This window comes from Equus quagga, chromosome 18 (assembly GCF_021613505.1).
Source record: "Equus quagga isolate Etosha38 chromosome 18, UCLA_HA_Equagga_1.0, whole genome shotgun sequence".
NCBI lineage: Eukaryota > Metazoa > Chordata > Mammalia > Perissodactyla > Equidae > Equus > Equus quagga.
Window position 1 is genome coordinate 44,657,967 of NC_060284.1, and position 23,933 is coordinate 44,681,899.

At 36.4% G+C, this 23,933-nt stretch overlaps 1 protein-coding gene across 1 annotated transcript in view; it reads left to right on the plus strand.

The window, feature by feature from the left end:
• Positions 1 to 717: 717 nt before the first annotated feature.
• DCLRE1B (DNA cross-link repair 1B) overlaps positions 718 to 23,933 on the plus strand; it is a 38,887-nt gene continuing 15,671 nt past the window's right edge. The window contains exon 1 of the mRNA XM_046645194.1: positions 718 to 793. The gene's annotated coding sequence lies outside the window, so the exon portion shown is untranslated. The remainder of the gene's footprint in view (positions 794 to 23,933) is intronic.

The following is a 23,933-nucleotide window of genomic DNA, read 5'->3' on the forward strand; positions in this document are numbered from 1 at the left end:
ATGCATGGGTGGGGTTTAGTGTCATGTAGTAAGAGAAAATTTATTGCATTTGGCAGTAACCAATGACTTGTGGAGACAGCATATTCCCTGAGTGACTCAAATGATGGCCCTACATATCAAATAAGAAAGAGCGCCACTCACTTCCATTGATCTTACAGAAACAGGAGGCTCTTCATGCACTTAAATAGGCTGGAAAAATGGCTCTGCCTCTAGGACCATGGAGCAAAACAGATCTCATGGTCAGTGACACAGGAAACGGCAGAGTAAATTTTATGACATTGGCCACAAGATGGCCACACAGGAAAAATGTCTTGAGGTTTTTAGAGCTGCAAATGAGTTGGCTCAGAAGAACATTACATCTTAGAAAAATATGTTTAGCAAAATTTTGGACTCCATGGACCCTAAATATTTAGCCCATGATCAGCAATCATTCTGTACATAATTTATGCTGTATTGTCTTGGACCAATGGTGACATTTCTAAAGAAGGTCAGGAATCTGCACATCAGCACACACACCTGAAACAGAAAAGGTATATTTTTTCAAAAAAGCTAAAAATAATGAAGTTATTTCTTATTTTCAAATTTTAGTCTTTGACCTAACTGAAGAATTGACTACCATAGATATTAACTATTAATGATGATGACAAATATGCAGATTTAAACACAGCCTATGATGACTTTGAGGAATAACAATGTAAAATAATTGTTTTTACAGATAGCAGTCCTGTCATCCAGGGATGTCAATGGAAGTAGTGAGTGACATTACAACACCTGGACACTCAACAGAAAACAGGTAAAAGAAGGAGGGGACAGTCAGCTCAATGTGTAGAATTACATCTAATATACACAACTATCATTTGATGATAACAAACCAATGGGAATAAATATATGTTTATTTATTGGGTCCTGTCAAATGGGCAGAGCTTTGGAAAACAAAAGATTGGACGGTACAAAGAAAGTCAGTTGTGTCATTGCCTTTAGAAAACCATTAGACAGACATAAAGAAAACACATTTAAAGCTGTTTGTAAGCCTTATTTTAGCCCATCAAGAGTAAACTTTAGCAGAGACACATAATGACAAATGGATGCTATGGCTCTGAGTGTCACACAACCAAACCCACTCAGCCTGCCACTATTAATTATTTCAATGCTCTTGGTGTCATTTTTATAATAGATCACATGAGAAATAAGACTAGTCAGAACTTGGCACAAACTCAGGATATTCAATGGATATATCATTGCATATCATTCAAAAGCTTCTGACTACATAATGCTGGAATAGATTATTGAAAATTAAACTTAAAAATAAAGGAGAAGATTAGCTCCTACATCTTTCAACTGGTATTGCAGCCGAACACAAGGATAAATTGGCAGCCTCACCAACTGAAAGGTTACTCTTAAGAAAAACTTACTGAAGAGCATATGAAACCTCTCACATTCCTTGGTCCACAAAAGCCCTCCTACAAACACTACCCAGCCACAGGACTTGATTGGGTTTCAATCTTCTTCCTTGGACAGATGATAAAGCCCCAATTAAATTGAAGAAGATTCTTCTCACCCGGCAAATATACAAGTCCCCAAAGCTGTGGTCACTGCCAGATCTATCTTGAATCTGAAAAGCATTTATTCCTACCAGGTTACAAGGTCAATATACAAAAACCCATTTTATGTCGATAAAATTTCAATGCACAATTGAAATGTGGAAAATGATAGCATCAAACAAATAAAAGTAAAAAATATTGTTGAAAGAAATTAATGAAGACCTAAAAAATGGAGATAAATTCCTTGTTCATGAGTCAGACTCACTATTTTTTTGTTGTTGTTGAGGAAGATTTGCCCTGAGCTAACAGCTGTTGCCAATCTTCCTCTGTTTCCCATGTGAGTCACCATCACAGCATGACCACTGATAAATGAGTGGTGCAGGTCCACGCCCAGGAGCCAAACTAGGGTCACCAAAGCAGAGTGCACCAAACTTAACCACTAGGCCACTGGGGCTGGCTGGGACTCACTATTTTTGAGAATTCAATTTTCCCCAATTTACCTACAGATTTGATGCAATTCAACTCAAAATCTCAGTCAGCATCTTTGGTAGAAAGTGGCCAGCTGATTCTAAAATGAATATGAAAATGCAAAAGACCTAACATACTCAAAACACTTTAAAATAAAGAACAAAGTTGGAGGGATAGCCCTACCTGATTTCAGGAACTATTATAAAGTTATAGTAATCAAATCAATATGATATAGGTGTAATGATAAGTCAATAGACCGATGAAACAGAATAAAGAGCCCCAAAATAAACTAATACCTGTAAAGAGACTGATTTTTGACAAATGCAAAGGAGAAAAGACAATCTTTTCAACAAATGGTGAAGGATGATCTTTTCAACCTTTTCAACTAATAAATATCTATATCTGTATGAAAAATAGTTAAGTAAATAAACAGAATCCATCTCATGCCATATATAAAAATTAACTCAAAATAGATCATAGATCTAAATGTAAACCTTAAAACTGTAAAACTTCTAGAAGAAAACATAGAGGAAAATACTTGTGACTTTAGGTTAGACAAAGATTTCTTAGATTGATACCAAAAATATAAACGATAAAATAATACATTGATAAATTGTACTTCATAAAAATTGAAAACTTTTGTTCTTCAAAAGACATTGGTAAGAGAATGAAAATTCAAACCACAGTTAGTGGAAAATATTTTTAAATCACATATCTGATAGAGGACTTACACCTAGACTGTACAGAAACTCTTAAAACTGAATAATAAGAAGAAAAACAAATCAATTTTAAATTGGATAAAAGATTTTTATAGATACTTAAGCAAACAAGATATAGGGAAGGCACACAAAAACATGAGAAGATGTCAAAATCATCAGTCATCAGGCAAATGTAAATTTAAACCACAATGCGATAGCTCTGCATATCAATTAAAATGGTTAAAACTGCTTGAGTGATGTCAGCATCATGGCAGAGTGAGCTCTTCCCTTAGACTCTCGCCCCTAACATACAATGAAAAGGACATTCATAAACCAACAGAGGACACTCACACAACACAATAGACATCTGAGAGGCCCATGTAGCCATATGTCTGAAGGTGGAGGTGCTTGGCCCTCCAGAAGGCAATGGAAGGAGGTAAGAAGATATCCTCTTCCTCCTCCAATGGCAGTGACCTAGGGTGTGAGACTGTGCTCAGCCTTGAGAGGAGAGGGGGAGGGAGCAGGCCTCTGCAGGAATGCCTTCACTCTCCAAGTTCCCTCACAGCACATAGGAAAGCTCCACACCAAGGAGACAAAGCAATTGTGGGGGTGTATTCATGAAGCCAAGCAGCCCAGGAGGGTAGATAGTGAGGGCAAAGCAGGAGTGCCCCTGGGATCACACATGAAAGAAAATGACCCTCCACTAGCCTGGCACACTGGTTCTGTGGGTCAGCCAGAGCAAGGAACCCCTGCCAGAGCATGGTTGCATACAGTATGTAAAGCAAGGGTGGTGAGCAGGCAAATGGAGACAGGCTCTGTCAACATAGCTACCAAAGGTCAGGCACAGCTGCCAGGGATTGCAGCAGGCTCAGAATACACAGCTCCTGCCCCATGCCCCAGTGATGGTAGGTGGAATGGGTGACCAGATACTTCAACTATGCGAAGGCACAAATCCACCTCCATCAAATAGTATGAAGAGGTATATTAATACTCCAGACCAGAAGGAAAATGAAAAGCACCCAGAAATCAATCCTGAAGGCACAGAAATTTACAATCTAAATGACAGAGAATTCAAAATAGCTATCACTTAAAAACTCAATGAAAATTCAGAAAGACTGTTCAATGAAATCAAGAATAAAATTAAAGAATAGAAGTAATTCTTCACAAAAGAGATTGAAACTATAAAAAACAAACAATCAGAAATGTTGGAGATGAAAAACACAATGATGATATAAAGAAAAATCTAGAATCCTTGAATGACAGAGCTGATACTATGGAGGACAGAATTAGCAATTTAGAGGACAGAAATATAGAAATGATTCAGATGGAAGAGGAGAGAAAACTGAGACTAAAAAGAAATGAAGAATTTCTCTGAGAAATATCTGACTCAATTAGAAAGTGTAACAAGAGGATTATAGGTATTCCAGAGGGAAAAGTGAGGAAGAAAGGAGCAGAGAGCTTGTTCAAAGAAATAGTAGCTGAAAACTTCCCAAACCTGGGGAAGAAGCTGGAGTTACAAGTAAAAGAAGCTAATAGAACTCCTAAGTATATCAAAGTGAAAGGACCTTCTCCAAGGCATACATTAGTAAATCTGGCAAAAGTAAATGACAAAGAAAAAATACTAAGGGCAGCAAGGCAGAAGGTAATAACCTACCAAGGGACTCTAATTAAGCTTTCAGTGGATTTCTCAGCAGAAACCTTACAGCCTAGGAGACAGTGGAATGATATATTCAAAATTCTGAAAGACAAAAATTTTCAGCCAAGAACACTCTATCCAGTGAAAATATCCTTCAGATATGATGGACAAATGAAAACTTTTCCAGATAAACAAAAGCTGAGGGAGCTCATTGCCACAAGACCCCTTCTACAAGAAATGATCAAGAAGACCCTCATACCTGAAAAAAAAAAAAAGAAAGGGTTTACAAAGGCTTGACCAAGGAGATAGATAGACAGACAAAATCAGAAAATTGCAGCTCTCCATCAGAACAGGTTAGCAAACACTTAATTATAACATTACAGATAAAGGGAAGGAAAACATAAAAAATAAATATAATCACTGCATTTTAACCACAAACTCACAACATAAAATGGAATAGGTTGTGACAACAATAAATTAGACAGGGAAGAGGAAACAGATGGAAACTGCTTAGACTAAGGAAATAAGAGACTATCAGAAAATGGACTATCCTATTTATGAGATCTTTTATACAAACCTCATGGTAACCACTAAACAAAAAATCAGAACAGAGACACAAATGATAAATAAAGAGAAAACCATCATAGAGAACCAGCAAACTAAACTGGCAGTCTGAAATACACAGGACGAAAAACAATAGAAATACAGAACAACTGGAAAACACGTGACAAAATGACAGCATTAAGCCCTCATATATCAGTCATCACTCCAAATGTGAATGGATTAAATTCTCCAATTAAAAGACACAGAGTGGCTGGATGAATTAAAAAACAAGACCCAACAATATGCTCCCTCCAGGAAACATATCTCAGCTCTGAAGACAAACACAGGCTCAAAGTGAAGGGATGGAAGATGATATTCCAAGCTAAAGGCAAAAAAAGAAAGAGAAAATAGGTGTTGCCATACTTATATCAGACAAAGTAGACTTCAAGATAAAAAAAGCAATGAGAGACAAAGAGGGGCAGTATATAATGATAAAAGGGAGACTCCACCAAGAAGACATAACACTTATAAATATATATGCACCTAACACAGGAGCACCAAAGTACATAAAGCAACTATTAATAGACCTAAAAGGAGACATTAATAGCAACACAAAACTAGTAGGGGACCTTAACATCCCACTTACATCAATGGATAGATCATACAGACAGAAAGTCAACAAGGAAATAGTGTAATTAAACAAAAAACTAGACCAGATGGACTTAATAGATATATATATGGAACACTCCATCCAAAAACAGCAGAATACACATTCTTCTCACGTGCAAACAGAAAATTCTCAAAGATAGACCATATGTTGAGCAACAAGTCAAGCCTCAATAAATTTAATAAGATTGAAACCATATAAAATATCTTTTCGTACCATAATGCTGTGAAACTAGAAATCAACCACAAGAAAAAAGCTGGGAAAGTGACAAATACATGGAGACTAAAAAACACACTACTGAACAACCAATGGACCATTGAAGAAATTAAAGGAGGAATCAAAAAATATTTGGAGACAAATGAAAAGAAAATACACCATACCAACTCATGTGGGATGCAGCAAAAGGAGTCCTAAGAGGGAAATTCATAGCAATACAGGCCCACCTTAAAAAACAAGAAAAATCTCAAATAAGCAACTTAAACGACACCTAACAGAATTAGAAAAAGAAGAACAAACAAAGCCCAAAGTCAACAGAATGACAGAAATAATAAAAATCAGAGCAGAAATAAATGAAATTGAAACAAACCAAAAAAACAGGAGAAAGGATCAATGAAATGAAGAGCTGGTTTTTTGAGAAGATAAACAAAATTGACAAACCCGTCGCCAGACTCACTAAGAAAAAAAGAGAGAAGGCTCAAATAAATAAAATTAGAAAGTGAAAGAGGAGAAATTACAGTCAATACCACAGAAATACAAAGGATTACAAGAGAATACTATGAAAAACTACATGCCAACAAATTGGACCGTCTAGAAGAAATGGATACACTCTTGGACTCATACAACCGCCCAAAACTGAATCAAGAAGAAATAGAAAATCTGAATAGACCAATCACAAGTAATCAAAAAAAACAGTAATCAAAAACCTCACAAAAAAATAATAGTCCAGGACGAGATGGCTTCTCAGGAGAATTCTACCAAACATTCAAAGAAGATTTAATACCTATCCTTCTCAAACCATTCCAAAAACGTGAAGAAGATAGAACACTTACTAACATATTTTACAAGGCCAACATCGCCCTGATCCCAAAGCTAGACAAGGACAGCACAAAGAAGGAAAATTACAGGCCAATATTGCTGATGAAATAGATGCAAAAATCCTTAACAAAATATTGGCAAACCAAATACACCAATACATTGAAAGAATCATACACCATGATCAAGTGGGATTTATACCAAGGATGCAGGGATGGTTCAACATCCACAAATCAATCAATGTGATACACTACATTAATAAAATGAGGAATAAAAACCACTTGATCATCTCAATAGATGCAGAGAAAGCATTTGACAAGATCAAACATCCATTTATGATAAAAACTCTCAATAAAACAGGTATAGAAAGAAACTACCTCAAAATAATAAAGGTCATATATGACAAACTCACAGCCAATATCATACTCAACGGGGAAAAACTGAAAGCTATCCCTCTGTGAACAGGAACAAGACATGGGTTTCCATTCTCACCACTCTTATTCAACATAGTACTGGAGATTTTGGCCAGAGCGATTATGCAAGACAAAGAAATACAAGGTGTCCAAATTGGCAATGAAGGAGTGAAACTCTCACTGTTTGCATACATGATTTCATATATAGAAAACCCTAAAGAATCCATTGGAAAACTATTAGAAATAATCAACAACTACAGCAAAGTTGCAGGATACAAAGTCAACTTACAAAAATCAGTTGCAATACTGTACTCTAATAATGCACTAACAGAAAGAGAACCCAAGAATACAATCCCATTTACAATCGCAACAAAAGGAATAAAATATCAAGGAAGAAATTTAACCAAGGAGGTGAAAGACCTATACAATGAAAACTCTAAGACCTTATTGAAAGAAATCGATGATGACATAAAGAAATGGAAAGATATTCCATGCACATGGACTGGAAGAATTGACATAGTTAAAATGTCCATACTACCTAAAGCAATCTACAGATTCAATGCAATCCCAATGACATACTTCATGGAAATAGAACAAAGAATCCTAAAATTCATATGGGGCATCAAAAAACCCCAAATAGCCAAAGCAATCCTGAGAAAAAATAACAAAGCTGGAAGCATCACAATCTCTGACTTCAAAATATGTTACAAAGCTATAGTAATAAAAACAGCATGGTACTGGTACAAAAACAGAAACAGATGAATGGAACAGAATTGAAAGCCCAGAAACAAAACCACACATCTACGGACAGCTAATCTTCGCTAAAGGAGCTAAGAACATACAATGGAGATAGGAAAGTCTCTTCAGTAAATGGTGCTGGGAAAAACCGGACAGGCACATGCAAAAGAAAGAAAGTAGACAATTATCTTTTGCCATACACAAAAATTAACTCAAAATGGATTAAAGACTTGAAAATAAAACTCCTAGAGGAAAATATAGGCAGTACCCTCTCTGACACTGGTCTTAGAAGGATCTTTTCAAAAACCATGTCTACTTGGGCAAGGGAAACAAAAGCAAAAATAAACAAATGGGATCTGACTAAAGAACTTCTGCAAGGCAAAGGAAACCAGGAACAAAATGAAAAGACAACCCACCAAATGGGAGAAAATATTTGCAGGTCACATATCCGACAAGGGGTTAATCTCCAAAATATATAAAAAGCACACACAACTCAACAAAAAAAATCCCAAACAATCCAATCAAAAAATGGGCAGAGTGTGTGAACAGACATTTTCCTAAAGAAGACATACAGAAGGCCAATAGGCACATGAAAAGATACTCAATGTCACTAATCATCAGGCAAATGCAAATTGAAACTACATTGAGATATTACCTTGCACTCATTAGAATGGCTACAGTCACCAACACAAAAAATAACAAATGCTGAAGAAGATGTGGAGAAAAGGGAACCCTCATACACTGCTGGTGGGAATGCTAACTGCTGCAGCCACTGTGGGAAACAGTATGGAGATTTGTCAAAAAATTACAAATAGAAATACCTTATGACCCAGCCATCCCACTACTGGGTATTTACCAAAGAACATGAAATCAATAATTCAAAGAGACTTATGCACCCCTATGTTCATTGCAGCATGATTCGCAATAGCCAACATTAGTTGAGTTGGAAGTAACTCAAGTGCCCACTTATCGATGAATAAAGAAGATGTGGTGTATATATATATATATATATATATACAATGGAATACTACTCAGCCATATAAAAAGACAAAATCGTCCCATTTGCAACAACATGGATGGACCCTGAGGGTATTATGTTAAGCAAAATAAACCAGAGAAAGACAAACATCATATGATTTCACTCATATGTGGAAGATAAACAAACCCATGGACAAAGAGAATAGATTAGTGATTACCAGAGAGGAAGGGAGTTGGGGATGGGCATAAGGGGTAAAGGGGCACATACATGGTGATGGACAAATAATAGTGTACATGTGAAATTACACAATGTCATAAACTATTATGACCTCAATTTAAAAAAAAAAAGAAGGCTAACACTAAAACCTGTCTACTCCAAGTGTTGTCAAGGACATGTAGTGTATTAATTTCCCAGGGTGGCCATAACAAATTACCACAAATTTAAAACAACAGAAATTTAATCTCACACAGTTTGGAGCCTAAAAGTCTGAAATCAAGGTGTTGGCAGGGCCATACTCCTTCTGAAGGCTCTTGGGTAGTTTTCTTTGCCTCTTCCTAGATTCTGGCGGCTCTACATGCAGGAACTAGAACACTCATACACTGATGATGGGAATGCGAAATTGTATAACCACTTTAGAAAGCAGTTTGACAAGTTCTCAGAAAGTTAAACACATACCTATCATATGATACAGCCATTCTACTCAAATGCAAAGAAAGGATATGTCTACTAAAATCTGATCATAGAAGCTTTACTTATTTATAATTATTATTATTATTATTATTTTGGTGAGGAAGATTGTCCCTGAGCTAACATCTGTGCCAATTGTCCTCTACTTTGTATGTGAATGCCACCACAGCATGGCTTGATGAGCAGTGTGTAGGTCCATGCCCAGGATTCAAACCCATGAACCCCAGGCTGCCGAAGCAGAGCATGCGAACTTAACTGCTATGCCACTGGGCCAGCCCCAAAGCTTTATTTTTAATATCATAAAAAAAAAACCTCAAATCCGTGCAGAGGTGAATGAATAAGAGGAATTTTAGTATATCCATAGCATGGAACACTGATCAGCAATAAAAGGAATGAACTATAGATACACACAATGATATGGGTGAATCTCAAGTAATTATGCTGAGTGAAAAAAGACAAATCAAAATAATGTTAATACTATATGAAATCATTTATATTAGGCCTTGTAAAATGCAAATTAATCTATTGTGACAGAAATCAAATCAGTGGTTGCCTGGAGTGTGGAAAGGGTGCAAAGGAGGAATTACAAGAGACACAAAGAAAGTTTTGGAGGTAGTAAATCCACTATCTCTATTGGAAGATATATAAATACATGTCAAAACTTATTAAATTGTATTTTTTAATTACTCACAATCTATTGGATGTAAATTATACCTCAATATAGCAGTTAAAACTGTTTAAATGAAAGAAAATTACTTTTCATAACCTAAAATTCAATGAATATTTATTTGATATTTGTATATATTGTGAAATGATCACAGTAACTCTAGTTAACACGTCACCATATGTAGTTACAAAGTTTCTTTTCTTCTGATGACACCTTTTTTTCCTGAGGTAACGTTGTTTTAAAACATTATATAAATTTCATGAATACATTATATTTCAGCTTCTGTATATACTACATTGTGTTCACCACCAAAATTCTAGTTTCCATCTGTCACCATACAAATGTGCCCCTTTATCCCTTTTGCCTTCCCTTGACTCCCCTCTCCCCTCTGGTAACCGCCAATCTTTTCTCTGTATCTATGTGTTTTGTTTGTTATTATTTTTATCTTCCACATATGAGTGAAATCATACGACATATGTGTTTCTCTGTCTGATTTATTTTGCTTAGCATAATACCCATGGTCCATCCATGTTGTCACAAATGGCAAGATTTCATCTTTTTTATGGCTGAGTAGTATTCCATCATATATATAAATATCTCACATCTTTATTTATTTGCGGTAACATTGTTTTATAACATTATATAAACTTCAGGTATATATCATTACATTTCGATTTCTGTGTAGATTACATCATGTTCACCACCCAAAGACTAATTACAATCCATCACCTCACACAGGTGCCTAATCACCTATTTCACCCTCCTCCCTCCCCCCTTCCCATCTGGTAACCACCAATCCAATCTCTTTTTCCATGTGTTTGTTGTTGTTGTTATCTTCTGAGTGAGATCATATGATATTTGACTTTCTCCCTCTGACTTATTTTACTTAGCACGATATCCTCACAATCCATCCATATTGTCACAAATGGCTGGATTTCATAATTTCTTATGGCTGAGTAGTATTCCATTGTGTATATATACCACATCTTCTTTATCCATTCTTCCCTTGATAGGCACCTAGGTGGCTTCCAAGTCCTGGCTATTGTGAATATTGCTGCGATGAACATAGGGGTGCATGTATCTCTATGCATTTGTATTTTCATGTTCTTTGGATAAATACCCAACAGTGGAATAGCTGGATCATATTGTAGTTCTATTCTTAATTTTTTGAGGAATCTCCATACTGTTTTCCATAATGGCTGCACCAGTTTGCACTCCCACCAGTAGTGTATGAGGGTTCTCTTCTCTCTACTTCTTCTCCAACACTTATTGTTTCTTGTGTTGTTAATTATAGCCATTCTGACAGGAGTGAGGTGATATCTCATTGTAGTTTTGATTTGCATTTGCCTTATAGTTAATGATGTTGAACATCTTTTCATGTGCCTGTTGGCCATCTGTATATCTTTGGAGAAATATCTGTTCAGATCTTTTGCCATTTTTTAATTAGGTTGTCAGTTTTTTTGTTGTTGAGATGTATGAGTTCTTTGTATATTTTGGATATTAACCCCTTATCAGATATATGGTTTGCAAATATCTTCTCCCAGTTGTTAGGTTGTCTTTCGTTTCATTGATGGTTTCCTTTGCTGATATCACATCTTCTGTATCCATTCATTTTTTGATGGGCACTTAGGTTATTTTCAAATCTTGGATGCTTAAATAGTGCTGCAATGAACATAGGGATGCATATATCTTTTTGAATTAGTGTTTTTATGTTCTTTAGATAAATACCCAGAAGTAGAATAGCTGGATCATATGGTAGTTCTATTTTTAATTTTTTGAGGGATCTCCATAGTGTTTTTCATAGTGGCTGCACCAATTTTCATTTCCACCAGCAGTCTACAAGGGTTCCCTTTTTTCCACATTCTCTCCAACGCTTATTATTTCTTGTCTTTTCTATAACAGCCATTCTGACGGACATGAGGCGATATCTCATTGAGGTTTTGATTTGCATTTCTTTAATAATTAGTGATGTTGAACAACTTTTCACGTGCCTGGTGGCCATTTGTATATCTTCTTTGGAAATATGTCTGTTCAGATCCTCTGCACATTTTCAATTTGGATCGTTTGTTTTTTTGTTATTGAGTTGTATGAGTTCTTTATATGTTTTGGATATTAACCCCTTATTGGATATATGTATTGCAAATATCTTCTCCCAAATGGTAGATTATCTTTTCATTTTGTTGATGGTTTCCTTTGCTGTGCAGAGCTTTTTGGTTTGATGTAGTCCCATTTGTTTATTTTTCTTTAGTTTCTCTTGCCTGAGGAGACATATCCAAAAAGATATTGCTAAGACTGATGTCCAAGGCCATACTGCCTATGTTTTCTTCTAGGAGTTTTATGGTTTCAGGTCTTACATTCAAGTCTTTAATTCATTTTGAGTTAATTTTTGTGTATGATATAAGATAGTGGTCTACTTTCATTCTTTTGCATGTTGCTGTCCAGTTTTCCCAACATCATTTATTGAGGCAACTTTCCTGTCTCCATTGTATGTTCTTTGTCAAAAATTAGCTGTCCATAAATGTGTGAGCTTATTTCTGGGCTCTCAACTCTATTCTATTGATCTGTGTGTCTGTTTTTCTGCCACTACCATGCGGTTTTGATTACTATATCTTTGAAGTATATTTTGTAATCAGGGAGTGATTTCAAACCTTCAGCTTTGTTCTTTTTTCTCAGGATTGCTTTGTCTATTCAGGCTCTTTCATTGCTGTGTATAAATTTTAGGATTCTTTGTTCTATTTCTTTGGTAAATGTCACTGGGATTTTGATAGGGATTGCCCTGAATCTGTAGATTGCTTTAGGTAATGTGGACATTTTAACTATGTTCATTCTTCCAATCCATGAGCACAGGATATCTTTCAATTTCTTTGTATCTTCTTTGATTTCTTTCAATGTCTTATAGTTTTCAGCATACAGTTCTTTCATCTCCTTGGTTAAATTTATTCCTAGGTCTTTTATTCTTTTTGCTGCAATTGTTAATGGGATTGTATTCTTATTTCCCTCTCTGCTAGTTCATTGTTAGTGTTTGCAACTGATTATTGTATGTTGATTTTGTACCCTGAAACTTTACTTTATTCGTTTACTATTTCTAATCGTTTTTTTGGTGGATTCTTCCTGGTTTTCTATATATAAAACCATGTCATCTGCAAATAGTGACAATTTCACTTCTTCCTTTCCAATTATTTCTTTTTCTTGCCTGATTGCTCTGGCTAGGACTTCCATCACTATGTTGAATTAAGGGAGTGGTGAGAGTGGGCATCCTTGTCTTGTTCCTGTTCTTAGAAAGGTAACTTTCAGTTATTCACCATTGAGTATGATGTTAGCTGTGGGTTTGTCATGCATGGCCTTTATTATGTTGAGGTACTTTTCTTCCATACCCATTTTATTCAGAGTTTTTATCATAAATGGATGCTGTATATTGTCAATGCTTCCTCTGCCTCTATTGAGATGATCATGTGATGTTTATTCTTCATTTTGTTAACGTGGTGTATCATTTTGATTGATTTGTGGATGTTGAAACACCCTTGCATCCCTGGAATAAATCTCACTTGATCGTGGTTTACGATCCTTTTAATATACTGTTGTATTTGATTTGCTGATATTTTGCTGAGGATTTTTGCAGCTACGTTCATCAGTGATATTGGTCTGTAATTTTCCTTTTTTGTGTTGTTCTCATCTGGTTTTGGTACCAGGGTAATTTTGGCCTCGTAAAATAGTTAGGAAGCATCCCATCCTCTTCAATTTTTTGGAAAAGTTTGAGAAGAATAAGTATTAAATATGCTTTAAATGTTTGTTAGAATTCACCAGAGAAGCCATCTGGTCTTGGACTTTTGGTTTTTGGGAGTTTTTGATTACTGTTTCAATCTCCTTACTAGTGATCAGTCTATTAAGATTCTCTATTTCTTCTTCAGTTTTGGAAGGCTGTATAATTCTAAGAATTTATCCATTTCTTCTAGGTTATCTAATTTGTTGGTGTGTAGCTTTTCATAGTATTCCCTTACAATCGTTTATATTTCTGTGGTACCTGTTGTAACTTCTCCTCTTTCATTTCTATTTATTCTTTTTCCCTAATGGATCTAGCTAAAGGTTTGCCAATTTTTTTTATCTTTTCAAAGAACCAGCTCTTAGTTTCATTGATATTTTCTATTGTCTTTTTAGTGTCTATTTCATTTATTTCCACTCTGATTTTTTTTTTTAAGATTTTATTTTTTCCTTTTTCTCCCCAAAGCTCCCTGGTACTTAGTTGTATATTCTTCGTTGTGGCATGTGGGATGCTGCCTCAGCATGGTTTGATGAGCAGTGCCATGTCTGCGCCCAGGAATCAAACCAACGAAACACTGGGCTGCCTGCAGCTGAGCACACGAACTTAACCACTTGGCCATGGGACCAGCTCCACCACTCTGATTTTTATTATTTCCTTTCTTCTACTGACTTTGGGCTTCGTTTGTTCTTTTTCTGGTTCCTTTTGGTGTAATGTTAGACTGTTTGAGATTTTTCTTGTTTCTTCAGCTAGGCCTGTATTGCTATAAACTTCCTTCTTAGTATCACTTTTGCTGCATCCCATAGGTTTCAGTATGTTGTATTTTCATTTTCATTTGTCACCAGGTATTTTTTGATTTATCCTTTGATTTCTTCATTCATCCAACAGTTTCTCAGTAGCAGGTTGTCTTGTCTCCACATATTTGAGACTTTTCCAGCCTTCTTCTTGTAGTTGATTTCTAGTTTCATACCATTGTGGTCAGAAAAAATACTTCATATGACTTCAATCTTCTTAAATTTATTGAGATTTGTTTCTCAACATATGGTCTATCTTTAAGAACATTCCATGTGCACTTGAGAAGAATGTGTATTCTGCTGCTTTTGGATGGAATGTTCTATATATATCTATTAAGTCCATCTGGTCTAATGTTTCATTTAAGGCCAATGGTTCCTGTTGACTTTCTGTCTGGATAATCTATCCATTGATCTAAGTAGAGTACTAAAGTCCCCTACTCTTATCGTATTGTCAGTTTCTCCCTTTAGGTCTGTTAATAATTGCTTTATATATTTTGGTACTCTTATGTTAGGTGTATATGTATTAATAAATGTTATGTCTTCTACATGGATTGTCCCCTTTTTCATTATACAATGTCCATCTTTGTCTCTTGTTATCTTTTTTGGCTTGAAGTCTATTTTATCTGATATAAGTATAGCTATACCCACTTTCTTTTGGTTGTCATTTGCTTGGAGTATCATCTTCCATCCCTTTACTTTAAGCCTATGTTTGTTTTTAGAGCTGAGATAGGCCTCCTGGAAGCAGCATATAGTTGAGTCTTGTTTTCTAGTCCATCCAGCCACTCTGTCTTTTGATTGGTGAATTCAATCCATTTAAATTTAAGGTGATTATTGATATATGAGGACTTAATATTGCCATTTTATCTTTTGTTTTCTGGTCGGTCTATATTTCCATTGTTTCTTTTTGTTGTATTTCTGTCTGCCATTTCAGTTTGGTGGTTTTCTGTGATGTTTTTCTCTGTTTCCTCTTTTTTATGTTTCATGTGTCTGCTCTGAATTTTTGTTCTGTGGTTACCATAAAGTTTGTATAAAAGGTCTCATAGACAAGATAGCCCTTTTTCTGCCGATAGCATCTTATCTTCATTTACCTATGCAGGTTCCATCTTTCCCCTTTTCCCCTTCTATGTTTTGTTGTCACAAATTGACCCTTTTTGTATTGTGAGTTCATTACCAAATTGAAGTGGTTATAGTCATTTTTAATGCTTCCCTCCCTTTAACCTTTGTTATAATTGTTTACTAATCTATTCTGATATCAGAGTTGCAATGTTCTGATTCTGCGTATTTATCACCTGGCTCAAAGCTTTGTATACCTTTGCATTTTCATTTCAGGTAGAAGACCTTTCAACATTTCTTGTAAGGCAGGTCTACTGGTGATGAACTCCCTCAGCTTTTGTTTGGAAAAGACTTTATTTCTCCTTCATATCCGAAAAATAACTTTGCTAGATAGAGTATTCTTGGCTGGCAGTTTTTATCTTTCACTATTTTGAATATATCATTGCGCTCTCTCCTGACCTGCAGAGTTTCTGCTGAGAAATCTGCTGACACCCTAATGGGGGTTCCCTTGTAGGTTATTGTTTTTTTTCTCCCTGGCTGCCTTTAATATTCTTTCTTTGTCATTGACTTTTGAGAGTTTTATCATCATGCATCTTGGAGGTCTTTTTGTGTTGAGATAACTGAGTGTTCTATTAGCTTCATGGATTTGTATATCCAGTACTTTCCATAGGATTGGGAAGTTCTTGGCTGTTTTTTTCTTTAAATAAGCTCTCTGTTCCCTTCTCTCTCTCCTCCTTCTGGGATACCCATTATCTTTACGTTTCCCTTTCTAATGGAGTCAGATAATACTTGTAGAATTTCCACATTAAAAAAAAATCTTAGTCTCTCCCCTCTTCTACCTGCGTCATTTTTAGTTTTCTATCTTTGAGCTTGTTAATTCTCTCTTCCATATGGTCTGCTCTATTTTCAGTGCTTTCTAATGCATTCTTCTTCTCATTTATTGAGTTTTTAAGCCCCAGAATTTCTATTTGGTGCTTTTTTAGAGTTTCAATCTCTTTGGGAATGTATTTCTTCTGTTCATTGATTTTATTCCTGAGCTCAATGAACTGCCTTTCGGAGTTTTTTTGTAGCTTGTTGAGTTTCTTCATGACAGCTATTTCAATTTTTTTTTTTTTATCAGTTAGATCACAATCTTCCATGACTTTATGTTTGGTGTCTGGAGAATCATTATTTTCTTTTTGTGATGCCGTGTTACCATGGCTTTTTCTGGTGCTTGCTGAGTTATTCCCCTGCCATCACATTTGTCATAGCAAGTGCTTCTCTTACTTAGGTATAGCTTTGTTTGTTTTGATTCAAACTTTTTAAGTGGTTGGAGATTAGAGACCTTTCTTTTGTTTTTTAATAGGTGGCACTATAGCCCCAATTTTTGGTTTCTCTTACCTGAGCTGTCTCTGGCTATGTTTGAGGATCTCCACATTCCACCCTCCAATGCTTCTATTTGGGGTGTCGCTGGTACTCTCATCATCACTGCTTGCACCTCTGGGGGAGGGGGCCACTGATGCCTTGCTGTTGCTGGAGTTGCTGCAGTTGCTGATATTGTTGCCAGGAGTACAGGGATGGCCAATGCTTCCACTGCGTCTGGAATCACCTGGGTCAGAAGGTCTGCCACTGTGATGATAGGAGGCAGAAGAAATGGGTGGGGTAGGAGCTGGGCTCACAGGACACTGTTTCTGTGTTGCCCATTACTTTGTGGCCACAGGGGCTGCTGAAGTTGGGATGTCAGAGTCCTGCATGCACCTCCACAGCTGCTACCAGGCTCTGAGCTGCAGCCAGGGGCCTGGAATCATTTGATTTCACCTTCACTGCTGTTCCACTCCCCATGGCTGCAGGTGCCACCATGGCTGACTGGCTGGATTTGCACATGCATCTCCATTACTGCCTACTGGGTTCTCTGGGGCTAGAAGTGGGCAGCTGGGCAACCAGGGTCCTGGGCAATGCCTGTGCTGTTCCTGTTTTGCCTCCTCTATGTGTTCCAATCCATACACCTTTGTATGTACCAATATGTGATCTCTCCAGAATCCTGGTGTGTTGGGCAATGTAGCCTTTGTTGGGCTATGGATGTTTTACTTGCTGTAGATTGAAGAGAGACAAAGGGATCCTTTCACACCACCATGATGATGACTAAATATTCTTTTATATTTAAAAAGTCAACAATATAATTCTTCATGTTAGCAGGATAAAGGAGAAACACTATATCATCATCTCAATATATGCAGAAAAAGCATTTGAGGAAAGAAAGACCTTCTCATGATTAAAACACACACACACACACACACACAAAACTCCCTACTAAGAATAGAAGGCAACTGTCTTAACCTAACCCAGGGCATATATGAAAAATCTACAGATAATATAATACTCAATGGTCAAATATTGAATGCTTTTCTATTAAGACAGGGAAAATGACAAGAATGTCTGCTGATGCTCCTTGAATTCAACATTATACTGGAGATCTTAACCAGTAAAATAAGACAATCAAATACACAAATCCATAGAGATTGGAAAGGAAGAATTTAAACTATCTTTATTCATAGAATACTTGATTGCATATTTTTAAAAGCCTAAGAAATCTACAAAAAAAGCTACTAAAACTAATAAGTTCGGCAAGATTTCAGATTATAAGATCAATATAAAAAAGATCTAATGTATTTCCATATTGTAGCAATGCATATTTGAAAAGCAAAATAAAATACAATTTCATTTAAAATAGTATCTAAAAACATAACATGAAAGGACAAATTTAACAAAATGTGTCTAAGAACAGTACATTGAAAACTACAGAACATTACTTTGAGATATTAAAGAACTAAATAAATGGAGAGATAAAACTTGTTCTGGATTGAAAGACACAATATGGCTTAGATGTCAATTCTCCCCAAATTGATCAACAGATCTAATGCACTCCCAATCAAAATTCCAGCAGAAATGGTAAACATTTCCAAGCTTATTCTAAAATTTATATGGAAATGCAAACGATCTTGAATTATCAAAGCAATTTTACAAAAGAAGAATAAAGGTGGATGAGCTATATTGCCCATATCCAGAATTACTATAAAAGTAGAGAAATCAAGATAGTGTGGTATTGGTGAAAAAAATAGCATATAATCAATGGAACAGAAGGAGAGTCCAGAAATAGACCCATATCAATATGGTCAATTGATTTTCAACAAAGGTACCAAGGCAATTCAAAGGATAAAGTTAATTATTTTCAGCAAATGGTGATAGAAAAACTACATATCCATATTAAAAAATATCAATCCATATCTCACATCATACACAGATATTACTAAGAATGGATCATAGACATAAATGTAAAAGCTACAATTGTAAAACTCCTCAAAAGAAAATATAGGAAAAGAATTTTTGCAACTTTAAGTTAGGCAATTATTTCTTAGAGAAAATATCAAATATATTTATATATGTATACAAATATATAGTAATGAAATATATTTATAAATAATTATCATATATATTTATTTACACTTATACATATATATCCCAAAAAGATATTATTAAAAGAAGATAAAGGGAAGCCACAGAATAGAAGAAATTATAATCTCCAACAAAGGACTTGTCTCCAGAATATATCATGAAGTCTGATAAGACAATGCAGTAAGAGAATTGGTCAAAAGACTTGAAGAAATACTTCACAAAAAAAAGATATACAAATGGCCAAAAAGCACATGAAAAGATGTTCTACCCAGTCATCAGGGAAATAAATTAATACTACAATAAGTTACAATGAGTCAATGACACTTTTTTCTTTTAAGATTTTTTTTTTCCTTTTTCTCCCCAAAGCCCCCCAGTACCTAGTTGTGTATTTTTAGTTGTGGTCCCTCTAGTTGTGGCACGTGGGACACTGCCTCAGCATGGCCTGATGAGCGGTGCCATGTCCATGCCCAGGACTTGAACCAGTGAAACCCTGGGCCGCTGAAGTGGAGCATGCCAACTTAACCACTCAGCCACGGGGCCGGTCCCTAAGGATACCTTTAAAGTGTGTGTTGACTTGGTCACTGAATGTAATTATCAACAAAATTTATGCAAAAATGTTGAAGCCACTTTTATGATTCTCCACATGTGCTGGGAGTCATGACTTCCATTCAATCATAGTTCATGCTCATAAGCTAGTTATATGGCTAATGCACTGAACACCTTCTATTCTCTCTCTCTGTCTCCTTTTTTCTCTGTCTCTACTTCCCCCAAGGCAGCCACACTCTGCCCCTGAAATAGGTTAGTTTTTTCTCTCATTAATGGGTCTGTGCCTTTGCTGTGACTATACTTCTATGCCTCTCATCAAAAGCAGCTAGGATGCTGTGGTGTCTATCCTTCTTGTTGTAATCTTCAGTCCTCCCTACCCAACTAGGTTCATCAGGGAGCTGCCAGAGGTGGTAGAGCATGATGCCCCATAGGACTCACTGGATGAATGCTGTTTGACTTCTTCGGTTCTTCCTGGCCTATCTGACTCCTACTGTCCTTATAGGAGTGCCACCATCTTCTTATTTGAGGAAATGGAAGTTTGTTCTGCTCTGAATGTACCCAATGAGTACTCCATTGTCAAGATGATAAAGCTTGAACTGGTCTCCCAGAGAGACCCTGGGGTCTATTTGTACCCAAGGCAGGCATGACAACCTCAACTTACCTCTGCAGCACAAGCATAGGCATCCGTCAGACCTCCTAACTTATCTTCAGTGCTATAAGTTTCATACCTGAATCACATCTCTTAGATTCTATGCCTGCCAAAGGCAACTGGCATCCTTGTCTACTATTCGTCAAAGATGCAACCCAGGGTTCATTATTCTTAGCCCTTCTCTATCTCCTTTAGGTTGGCTTGTCTTCCTAAGAAGTCACCTGAAAACCAACCATAAACACCTCTACCATTACCTTGCTTGCATGTTTCCCTGAAGCAAAGCTGTGCCTTGGCAGTCCCACACCCCATGAATGGCCAAGTTTTCTGTGTAGCAGCAAATTCATTTTCATTTGAGGGTTTGTAGATGCATTCCATCTGTCCAGCCTCAGTGTATAAATTCCTCTAAACCATCAAAAACCAGGGTATCTGATGAGAGAAAGCTAGATATTGCAGTAATTCTTTTAGAATGCAGGTAGGCCGGTTCCTCAGAATCTGTAAGAAAAAGGTATATTTAAGTGCTTGCACAGACTCAAGACAGAGGATATCGTGATGATGATCTCGTAGATAAGGTAGATTTTGCCCAATATGTCAGGACAGGAAACCAAGCCAGTCATCACAGTACAATATCTGAAGCCTCCTGAAATATTCTTCTCACTAAACCTATTTGATACTGAGGATATCTGTGTCCCTGTGCTGGTAAGGGATCTGGGATCCAATCTCTAACAGGATTATTTAGGATTTTCCAAACAGGGTTGGACTCCATCATTGTTTTACGAGATCTCAGCATTGGACACTTACTCATACCAGCCGCCTTCTTAATCTAGCTACATCTAGATTTTAGGTTTGGGTCTAGAAGGAGCAATCAAACCTATCAGTCCTTCCAGGGTAGTCTGACCTGGTGAACTAATAAGAGATTCAAGCATAAAATATAAATCAGTTGTTCAAAATGGAATTTCTACCTTAGAAAACAATTAGAGCCAATCTTCTATTTTCTATTCAATTCTAAAAAAACAAATGATCATAAATTGTTTTTGGACTAGGTTAGGAATTATGTAGCTAAAGGGCCATTTTCCTTTGTCATTATCACTAGAGCTGAAACTTCAGTTTCTACTAAGCAGACTTCAGACCATTAACATTATAAGGTCCCTCAGAGATAATTCTAGGCCAACCTCCTTTCATACTAGAGCTAGCTATTGACGATTTAAGGATTCCAACAAATACTCTTACAATATATCCCCAAAATAATATAAAAAAAATTATTAAATACCATCCAACTTGTGTTAAATAGCTTACGCAAGGTAAGTGGCAGAACAGAAATTTAAAACCATGTCTGTCTGACCTCAAATAATTAGCCTTTTCCCACAATAATAAACCACTTTCCTCATTTCAGTACTGATACGCTTATGGGAATATGCCATCTTTGGAATCTAATCTTTGCATTATCTTATCTATCCTTTGTATTATCTTTACAACCAATGTTATAAGGCCATAGAAACAGAGTATACCCTCTCATGGGCAATGTGTGGTAAATTTTCCCCCTTTATTTCTCTTCAGGCCTTCAATGTAGCACCCTCCCAAACCATCCCTTCCCGCTCAGCCTACACACCCTTCACTCTTACAGTTCAAATATAGTACTCCTAATTTTTACTGAAAAATAAGGCCAGGATTTTTTCACTCTCACTTGCTTCTCTTGCCACTCTGGCCACAACAATTTACATGCCTCTCACAAAAGCCTCATCTCATTATATCACTGGCTCAAAGTCCAGGATCTTGTTATCTGCACCAGGTATGCGTGTGAATGAGGATTCTTGGGTACATCTCCTCTCAATGTGGAGACCTATAAATAGGAAATTAAGTTATTCGTCTCCCCTCCCCTAGACACCCAATATATGAAAAAGGGATAGAATAATTGTAACAGAACTCCCATGTAAAAAAGGAGGGAGAGATGGAGGCAAATAACAGCCACTGGTCCATAGTAATAAAATTATGGTCAAGAACCGTGCAAATGATTGTCTCTGCAATGTTTCAAAGCACCACGGTCATTGGTGGGCACTCATTACATGTTACATACTACCTACCAACTATGACAGACATTAGAAGGCCATTTTCCTAAGGGCACAGTATTAACTACCCTTATGGATTTTAAAGATGAGCATCTACTTATATCATATCATAAAACCATATATCTGCAGAGGTTAGAGAGAGCTCCTAGGGAGAAGAGATATTAAATAATTAACTTCATGGGATATTTAAGTTTTAGTCATTTTGCTTACAAATTAGGAAAGGGTCAACATTTCAATTATAGTCTTTAATTTTAAAAAAATCCAATATACTCAAATTTATACCACTTACATCCTGTTCCCTTGTAACACTTCAAATTGGCAGCACTATACACTTCGATTTTATTTCTTTTAGTGCCTAATTGAACATTCATGGTTTAACCAACCAAGTCAAAATATGGAAAAAGCAATTCTGAAGCTGCTCTGATTCCTCTACTTCCAGTCCCTGGGGATGCACGGCCTTGATCAGTCATTCTCAACTGGGGGGAATTTTGACCTCCAGGGCACCTTTGGCAAAGTCTGGAGACAATTTCAGTTGTCACAACTAGGGGATCTGTTGGCATCTAGTGGGTAGAGGCCAGAGATACTACTAATAATCATCCTACAGTGCACAGGAAAACCCTCGACAACAAAGAATTATCTGGCCTCAAATGTCAATAGTGCCATTTTTGAGAAACCCCAGTCTAGATGGAATTCCATCTATTATTTTCTGTATAGTTGATAAAATATAACAAAACTCATTTGAAACACCAATCCCAAAACATCATCAGAATCTAATTACTTAGAGCTATTCATTCAATAAATATTTACTGAGTAACCACTATGTGGCAGGCACTGTGGAGATAGAAGGAAAGACAATCACTGTCCTTAGAAATTGTCCAGTGCGGACAAACAACTCACAAAATCCAGGCGCTTACCAGAAAATTCAATACTTTCTGTTATCTACTTCTATTAAGAGCCTAGTTGAGAGAAGGGATGGGTGAAGATTATTTGAAAGATATGCAGTCCATCTATATATCCAGGCAGTAGAAGTCCTTGAATTCAGCTGGATGATATTTGGATCATGTCAAGTCCTTGAAGAAATGCGTTCACTAAGCTCCATGTGAAAGTTATGCTCTCTGCCTTCACTGAAGAAGACCATAAGAGAGTCACGTGAAACCCTTTACTAACTTCCCCTAGGAATCTTGTATATATCACAGTGCCACCTATGTGAGACTACATGTAAACTTCTTTTAGAAATTAGAATTGGAATGTTTCTTCCTCTCTGATGACAACTATACAACCATTTCTCTTTTCTCTGACTGCCAGATCACTTACAGAGCTAAATCTGAGGCTCAGCTCTATCAGCTATCTAGGCCCTTATGGCCTGAACATTTGGGTACTTCCTCATCCCTTAACTCAGCTGGTCTTAACTGGTATTTTCATTTTCCCTGTTCTGGATTCTCTAGTTATTTATACTTTACCATCATTTTATTACATCTGTTCTTGCCATAAGTTGTTTCAATTAACATATAAAATTGTGGTCAGTTATGGATAAAATTAAAAGTGAGGAAGAGTGACAAGAACACAGCTA